Source organism: Eulemur rufifrons, chromosome 3, assembly GCF_041146395.1.
Source record: "Eulemur rufifrons isolate Redbay chromosome 3, OSU_ERuf_1, whole genome shotgun sequence".
Lineage (NCBI taxonomy): Eukaryota > Metazoa > Chordata > Mammalia > Primates > Lemuridae > Eulemur > Eulemur rufifrons.
In genome coordinates, this window is record NC_090985.1 from 57,747,831 (window position 1) to 57,754,921 (window position 7,091).

The 7,091-nt window shown below is 47.4% G+C and overlaps 1 pseudogene; it reads left to right on the top strand.

Annotated features, from left to right (window-relative positions):
• The first annotated feature begins 1,219 nt into the window (after nt 1-1,219).
• Nucleotides 1,220-1,284, top strand: LOC138382034 (U4 spliceosomal RNA; annotated as a pseudogene).
• The last annotated feature ends 5,807 nt before the right edge of the window (nt 1,285-7,091 follow it).

A 7,091-nucleotide genomic window follows, 5' to 3' on the forward strand; every position in this document is an offset into this window, starting at 1 on the left:
CAATTCAGCCCATAACATTGGCCAACATATGTCAGTCTATATCGTTCCATCTATACACCAATAGCAGTATTGTCTAAACTGGTCCGAAGTGCCTATCTCTAGCATCTGGTAAATTCCCTATGGGAGCTAAGTGTACCCCCACCCCTTTATCCCATGTCATGAAGTGACATCATACGCAGCACAATGTGTAATGTCCAGCCAATAGGGAGACATAATTTCCAATTCTGCACTCAGGTATTTCTTAAAGAATAGAGGAATATTCTTTATCCTCAGCAAAGTTTTCCTTCATTACATACTTATAAGCATTATTTGTGACAATCCCTTTTCTGTCTAATTATCCCAAAAGATAAGCTTGTCCTCCTGCCTTGGACATAAATCAGATTCAGGATCCTCTTTCTGATCACAATATCATTAATGGAATAGGCATCACGATGGTCTTTTGTTATCCATGTTTAGGTCTGTTCAGTTTGATTTTTCTAAGGGATTATATATTCTCATCCCAAATTTTAATTTAGTTCAACCAGGTAAATTCAATCAAGGCTCTAGTCAGCCTTGCTGGTTGGAGTTATACCTGGCCATGATGACTTCTCATACTATTCATCACGTCCATGCTGTTCTTAGTCAGTGTGACTGTAATAATGATTTTCAAGCAGAAAGGGGGCCTGGGTCCCCACCCCTATAGAGGTCATATGGCTGAGTCCCTCAGATATTTCAGACTCTGCTTTTCAGACACATGGCAGCTTTGATTTCTCCCTTGTGGCTGGGCAGGGGCATGCAGTAGGTCTGGCCAATGGGCCACGCGTGGAAATAACATGTCCACTCCTGGGCCAGAGTGTGTAACTGCCAGTGACAGGCCCTCCAGAGCTCTCTGTCCCTCTACTGTGGTGACCCGCAATATTCTGGCTAGCCAGCCTTTGTTCTGGAGCAAGTACGACAAGGAATCATGAGAGAACTAAACCTTTGTGGTTTTAAGACATTGTGATTGGAGGGATTGTTTGTTACCGCAGCATAACCTTGACTTACATGATATTGTCTGACTAATACAATCCCTTTTGTCTGATGAGGCTGCTCTGCTCCAAGTGAATTTATTCCCTTCTACCAGGGACCATTTCTGCATGTCAAGAGGTATTGAAAGGGGTGAATTTAAAGGCCAAAAAACCTGTAAACTCTTCCCCCCCCTCATAATGGGTACCTTATATTTGCACAATTAAGAGGGAGCAGCTTTGCGCAGTGACAGTATGGTAGCCAATGAGGTTTACCCGAGATGCGATTATTGCTAATTGGGGGAAAAAAAAACAAACAAGAGGGAGCAGGTCCCAGTTCGCTGGATCTTGAACAAAGAAGCTCTGCTGCAGGGTGTTTGGGAGTGTCTACCTGGTCTACCCAGACACAGAAGCAAACTGCATCAGCCTCAGCCTCAGCCTCAGCCTCCCCCTCGCACTCTGCCAGAGCCATGGTCGAGCTGATGGAGACAAAGTAAAGCTTATGAACCACTGTTTTAATAATTGCAATGATACTGTCTAAATAATTCATGAGGCCTTTTGGAATTAATGGCTTAATCTGGGGACTCGCAGGTATTTCATGGTGATAATCTACTCCTCTCCCCTGAAGCATCTTATGTGTAGAACCGACAACTGGAAGGTGAAACCCTCCGGGAGGTGCTGAAGGAAGCAGGGAAGGGCAAGCAGGTAGCCTAGAGCTTTGCATTTAGCAGCTCTACAGAGCAGGGTAGAAAGAACAAAGGGCCGGCAATTGCTATCTGATGCCTGGTTTTGATGGTGAGGACATTATTAATACAAACGCTAAACAGGTAAAGTGCTGATCTTCTTCCCTGAATATTTTAAGAAAGGCAGAATAGTATGGTGGTTCAAAGCACAAGCTCTGGATGGTTGGGTTTCAAACCCTAATCCCACCACTTCCTGGCTATGTGATTTTGGGCAAGTTAGGAGGAAATATCAGGATGGAACGAATTAGCACATACAAAGCACTAGGATCCCTGGCACACAGCGAGCACCACACTGAAGTGTTTATGAGAATGACCAAGTCTGCAATTTAGTAGCCACAAGGATCTGTCTGGGTTTAAGGTTGACCTATTTGCCTTCTATGCCTCCAAGGGCAAAAAAGGGATTCCTATTGTAAGAATTTATAGGCACAGTTCTTGGAGTGACGCATGTGCTGTTCGATCATAAAAACTCCAGGGTTAGGCAAGACAGCTGAGTCCCTGACTGTCTGAACTAGGAAAAAAAAAAAAGCTGGAGCCACAAGCTGGCTCCTTCTCCCTAGGCCTGTTGCTTGGGTGAAGGTTTCAACCTTTTTCCCTGAATCTGAACATTTTGGGAGATTGTTTGATTTTGTTTTCAGGCTTTCTTAAGCAGCTGTGTAGCAAATCCTTTTTAATAGGAGTAAATGTGGCTGTGCCCAAACCTCCCTGCATCTGTTGGCCAGTGTGCAGGCACCCTGGGTGGTCTGCAGTGGCCAGCAGCCACTGTGGAGAGAACTGGAGCAAGAACTTGGCTCTAGCCCTGACTCCTCTGCTCCGGTTTGGCTGGGTTAGCACTGGGTCTGCCCAGTGGCCACGTCTGGAATGGAGGTCAATAGGCAAGAACTGCTTTAGGTCAGGCTACTCCTAGGAAACCAACCCAGCCCCAGGCTAAACACCCCCAAGGGAAGATCAGCGTGAGCCTTAAAGCACCAACTCCATTCTCTGCTTGGAAAGTTGAAAAGAAACCATTGTGATCCTGGGTTCAAATTATAGCTTCCCCACTTAGCTAATCTTGGACATGGTGTTTAACTTCTCTGAGCCACATTTTTCCAGGAGGTGCTCGATAAATGTTGGTTAGCACTACTGTCCTAACCCCCTTTCTCCCCACTGCAGTGGCATCCCGTCAGTGCCTGTTCTGCTCCTATTAATTCTCTTGTCTAGAATGTCTCTTTCCTCTCCACTGCACACATACCAATCTTGTTCCTAATTAATGCCCACTGCAGGGCAGGGAAAGGGAAGGGCCCATCCTGGAACCACCTAGAAAGAGTCTGTGTCAGGTAACATGCTAGGGCTGCCGTAACAAAGAACCACAAACTGGCTCCTCAAGCCCGACAAGAGAAAGGAGAGAAGGAAATAAGAGATGGAAAGAAAAAACAAAACTGCATTCCAGGGAAAGCTCAGTGGCCTGAAATCTCCACATCAGCGGACAGGCAGAGCTGCCTGCCTGGTGACGGAGACACCTTTGCTCAAAAGCCTGGGCTCGCCCTCCTGGAGCACAAACTGAGCATGCTGGGACATTATTGGAGGGGTGGCATGGCCCTTTTTGTGACATCAGACATGGCACTTCCAACCCTCATCCTCAGGGACCTCTGCCTTCATTGGCAGGTCCTCATGTCGCACAGCGCTGCACCCAGACTGCTGTCTGGGGAGGCCGCAGGGAGCCAGCTGTTCCAGATATGTTTTTTAAAATTCTGTGTATATAAAAAATGGAACTGTAGACAGCAGAATGTTAATAGGACTCTAGGCGGTGGGATCATTAGTGATGTTTTTCTATTTTATATTTTTCTGGGATTTCCAAATTTTCTAAATGAACATGCATTTTTTTTTTTTTTTTTTGAGACAGAGTCTCACTCTGTTGCCCGGGCTAGAGTGAGTGCCGTGGCGTCAGTCTAGCTCACAGCAACCTCAAACTCCTGGGCTTAAGCGATCCTACTGCCTCAGCCTCCCAAGTAGCTGGGACTACAGGCATGTGCCACCATGCCCGGCTAATTTTTTGTATATATATATTTTAGTTGTCCATATAATTTCTTTCTATTTTTAGTAGAGACGGGGTCTCGCTCTTGCTCTGGCTGGTCTCGAACTCCTGACCTCGAGCGATCCACCCGCCTCGGCCTCCCAGAGTGCTAGGATTACAGGCTTGAGCCACCGCGCCCGGCCGAACATGCATTTTTATAATTAGAAAGCAAGTATGTGAAGATTTGCAAGAGGACTAGAAGTGAGCAAAACAGAAATGTTGAGGAAAATGTCTTAATAACAAGCTTTTCAAGAGTGAACCTGCACATTTGAAAGAAGAAATTGATGGCAGATCACTTTATTAAAACCTAAGGCTGGGCACAGTGGTTCACCCCTGTAATCCCAGCACACTGGGAAGCCGAGGTGGGAGGATCCCTTGAGGCCAGAAGTTCAACACCAGCCTGAACAACATAGTGAGGTCCTGTCTCTACAAAATATTTTTTAAAAAAAATTAGCCAGGCATGGTGGCACGTGCCTGTAGTCCTACCTACTTGGGAGGTTGAGGCAGGAAGACCCCTTGAGCCCCGGAGTTTGAAGCTGCAGCGAGATATGATTGCACTACTACACTCCAGCCTGGGCAACAGAGTGAGACCCCGTCTCTAAAAAAATAAAAAAATCTCAGATGCACCAGCATCTCTCTAGATCTGTGAGAGCTTAGGAGACACAGTCAGAGCCAACTTACATTTTCCTTCATTTTCCATAACTATCATCTTGTCACACTCACTTGAGGAGCATTTTATGTAGGAATAGACCTGAGGGGCAGTACAGGCTTGGAGGCACCATTCTGCACCTTCCCCACCTTAGGAAGCATTCAAGGCAGGGGACACAGTGAATAAAAATACACCTCATGGCCTTGGTGGGGTGGGTGGCAGAGCTGGCCTGGGCCCATTTGGCTGTGGACCGATAGCACCATTCAAGTGGGCTGCAGGTGGAAATAAACTGCTCCAATTTGAGCTTCAAGACATTTTTCAGTGTGAGAAAGAAAAGGTCAAGGAATTTAAAAGACAGGAAAAGAAACTGTGGTAACTAAAAGTGTTTTTAAAAAACAGCTAAAAGCAAAAATGTAGCGAAACTCAAAATTAGTGTAAGCATATATGACCAGAGGTTGCTGGCATTGAAGACAAGGAAGACGAAACCAACACTTGTTGAGTATCACCAATCTGCCAGGCAGTAGGCTAAAGGTTTTAGGGCATATTTATCTCCTTTTAGCAGGTTAATCAGTCTGAAGAGGGCCCCAGTGCAGCTCAGGCCAAGGGTCTGACGGATTCAGGCACAATTTTCATTTCTAAGGGCTTTCAAATTCTCACCAATAAGATTATTCATTTCTGTAGACCACATAAATGGGTGAGGTCTCCAGGAGTGTGTTAAAATGCTCTGTCCACGCCGGTGGGAAGTGTTTGCTAAAAGGCAGATTCCTAGGCACACTGAACCCACAGAATGCTCTGGGGAGGGTCTGGGGATCCCGGGTGAGTGTTAAGCACAATCACAGTTGAGAACCATGTGGCCCGCTGCCTTCTCCCAGGTCTGTCCAAGGTCTGAGCAAAGGTGCCAGCCCTGACTTTGGTCCTGGTGCTGGCTCTGCCTCTCAGGTGTGCAACCTTGAGCCCTGGCTCTGTCTCTCTGTACTGTCAGGAAGGGTAATAATTTCCACGCAAGGCTGTCAGGAGAATGGATGAGGTGATAGAGATAACAGAAATGAAGGCGTGTTGACAGTAAGCTGCTCCCTGCAAATGTGAGGCCGTGGGGCTGCATCCAATAACTTCATTAGCCTGGAAGGTTCAGGACTTCTTGTTCTGGGGGGTTAGGTGAGGTTGTGGGAGGAGTAGGAAGGGCCTGCAGGTCTGCAACCCAAAGGTTGTGAGGGGGTGGCCAGAGGCTTTGGCAAACTAGAGCGAGCCCAGGAAGGGCAGACGTTACTGCTGGGAAGCCTGGATGGCAGCTTTGTGTGGTTTAATCGGGGTTAAACTGCCAAGAGTTCCTGTGGCCTCTCTTGGGGCTGGCCCCCAGCACCACCCTCCCGGCAAGAAGCAGTGTGGCTGTCTGCAAGTCTGAGGCTGGTTCCTAGTCTGGCAAATTCCAATCCTGAGAGCCAAGCTTGGTTGGTCTGGCAGTTTGTCGGAGAGAGAAGTGTCTGACTGCAGGGTGGCCTTGCTGGGCTTTGGGCCAGAGCTGGGCTGCGCAGTTGTGGCTGAACACTAGTGCAGGGCAAAGGGAGGTGAAAGGGACAGACCCAGAGATGCCAGGCCCCAAGCAAGAGTCCCTGAGGCCTTGCCCTGGCCTAGGCAGACCTGGGCCCTCCTGGAGACCCTTCCTCTTCGAGCTAACCCCATACCCCTACCCCAATGATGGTGAAGAAGCCTCTGGTATTCATTCATCCATTCATTCAATGATTGCCGATCTCTTACCAGTCGTAGACCCTGTGCCAGGCGCTAGGAAGACTGCAGTGGACAACACACCATTCTTCTTTTTAAGTTGCTTATGGTCTAGTGGTTTTTACTCTTGAATGTGTATGGAAATCCCTGGAGAGCTTGTTAAAAAAGCTGATGCCTGAGCCCTAGCCTCTGAGATTCTGATTCAGCAGGTCTGGGAGGGGAAGAAGGAACCACATGTCAAAGAGCATCTCAGACCATGGTGCTGTGGGAGGTCCTCGCCCTTCCCCAGTCTTGCAGAAATGCGGCTCTGGCCTCAAATCCTTTGGAGGAGAACCTGGTGAGATTCAGCCTTTGAGAATGTCCCTGGTTTACAGGGACCACCCAGGGAGTCAGGTTTAGAGGGGGAAGAAGAGGGTGCCTCCCGGTGAACTGGTTATTGGGAGTTGGAGAAGCACTTTCTCTGGGTGGGGAACCCGTTTTCCACTAGGAGGGCTCCTTTGCCGGAAGCCTGCCCTCTTCCTGAACAGCTGATTTCCAGCACTCAGCAAGGGGAGATGTCCTGCCTGGCAGGATGGTTCACACGGGTGAGGCCCCACGATTTCTAATTGTCCCAGCCAGCTCTGGCTGGTGCCTTTTGGTTTTTTTCCTGGACATCTTGTCTCTTATTTTCCAATCTGGTTTTCCAGCAAACTGTGAGTCTAGGTAATTTTGTAATTGCCACCACTCCAGAATCTCAATATTTTTTTTCAGACTCGGGAAGCTATTGTGATTAATTAACCATATCCACCCTCAAAACCATTTTAATTCAGAATATAGATTAGGAAGCCTGTTAAGTGCACACAGTGAAATCAGAACTCAGCAAGCTTTAAAATTCTGCATCAAAACTGGAACAATTATTTAAAAGGTAAATAATCAGGTTTTTAAAATTTTAGTCTGGAGGAAAA